Below are 2,114 nucleotides of genomic sequence, written 5' to 3'. Positions count from 1 at the left end.
ATGAAAGTCAGCGGGGAAATCAGTGGCCCGTCCCTAACTTTTTTCCGCTAGTATATAAACTGTTTGGTGGCATGTGGGCTGACCAGCTTTTTTGTTGGTCCGAGGTGACCATAGCGTCTTTTGTTTCATGTTTATCGACCAAGGCCTTACATCAGAGTAAGCTGTTCGTCCCGACGGGCGCAATGGCTTGGTGGTAAGAGGCCGGCCTCCAAAGCGGAAGGTTGTGGGTTCGAATCCCGGCCGCGCCTGGTGGGTTAAGGTGGAGATTTTTCCGATCTCCCAGGTCGACTTATGTCCAGACCTGCAAGTGCCTTATCCCCCCTCGTGTGTACACGCAAGCACAAGACCAAGTGCGCACGGAAAAGATCCTGTAATCCATGTCAGAGTTCGGTGGGTTATAGAAACACGAAAATACACAGCATGCTTCCTCCGAAAGCGGCGTATGGCTGCCTAAATGGCGGGGAAAAAACGGTCATACACGTAAAAATCCACTCGTGCAAAAACACGAGTGTACGTGGGAGTTTCAGCCCACGAACGCAGAAGAAGAAGAAGAAGAAGTTGTTCGTCCCGATCACGGGATAAAGCCGATCGGAAGCGTGGAACATGCTGCTCCGGATGTTGTGAAAGCCTTGTCCTAGGTACAGGGGCTCTTACTCTTGCAGACCGCTTATAATCCTGACAGAGTTATTGTCTGTTGTGGTAACAAGAGTGCCGCCTGAACACTTAGTAACAGAGCTATTCAAAAACTGAGATACGGGACACACGTAATTGCCCCCAATAATGAGGTTTAAAAAAATAAATGTTTAAGTTGGCATTGATTTTAATCGTGGTTCTTATTTAAGTTTATGTTAAGCACATTTTTAATCAAACACAACAAAACTTTATACTTTCGGATTCAGGAATTTATAAGGCGTTTAGTGATTTCACTTTTGAAAATCAGATTTCATTTGAAAAAAAGTGAGAGAAAAAAAGCAAACTCGTTAACAAATCAATCCCATAGTCCAGACCGAAGCAAAGACTATTTGGTACAAATTTCGAAGAAATAGCTTAAAGAATGCAGTCGGCACAGTGCCACCTTAACTGTTTCTAAAACTTAAAAAATGACGTCATCCTATAGAGCTATTGAAAATAAATCTAAGAAAAAGGTCACAAGCAAAATAATATCCTCAAAAGTGTATGTTAAATTTCAATAACATCCGGTCATGAGCTTTTGAGATTTTTCGATCCCTACGTCATCCATCACAAAGAGGGCTAACAAGCGATTGGACCCCTTGACTCAGCGTCTCGAAGCCTTTGATTGGTCCTTTGTTGCAAATCACGACAGTTGATTGGACAGCTTGTCGTAAATCATGGCGTCGCGACGTTTCCGCCTTTGGTGTCGTGGATACTGTCCACTGAATTATACGAAGCGTGTGATACTGTCGTGTAATTTTAGTGTCAGAACTGACAGGTTTCTTGTTATTTTCGGCGTCAATTCACTGATGCAACACGCAAAAAACGAGGCTGACAGACTGTGGATTTTCTCCAGTGTTGTTTTGGTGCAGTTTCAAGAGTGTAAATTGGTATAGGCTTCATCTTGTGAAAATAATGCATATCGTACTCGTTTCTGTAAAACACCCACATCCCAGTACACCCACACCCACACACACACACATGCACACACACACACATACACATACACACACACACACACACACACATACACATACACACACACACACACACACACACACATACACACACACACACACACACACACACGCACACTCTCTCTGTCTGTCTCTCTCTCTCTGCCCCTCTGTCTCTGTTTCTCTCCTTCCCCCCCTCTCTCTCTCTCTCTTTCTTTCTCTTTCTTTCTCTCTCTCTCTCTCCCCCCCCCCTCTCTCTTTCTCTCTCTCTCCCTCCCCCTCTCTCTCTCTTTCTCTCTCTCTCTCTTTCTCTCTCTTTCTCTCTCTCTCTCTCCCTCCCCCTCTCTCTCTCTTTTTTCTCTCTCTCTTTTTTTTCTCTCTCTCTATTTATCTATCTATCTCTATCTTTCTCTCTGTCTCTGTCTCTCTATCTCTATCTTTCTCTCTCTCTCTCTCTCTCTCTCTTTTTTTTTTTTTGTCGCTTTC

This window comes from Littorina saxatilis, linkage group LG7 (genome assembly GCF_037325665.1).
Source record: "Littorina saxatilis isolate snail1 linkage group LG7, US_GU_Lsax_2.0, whole genome shotgun sequence".
Taxonomy (NCBI): Eukaryota; Metazoa; Mollusca; class Gastropoda; order Littorinimorpha; family Littorinidae; genus Littorina; species Littorina saxatilis.
The sequence above is the reverse complement of the archived record's forward strand: the minus strand, read 5'-3'. Positions refer to the sequence as shown.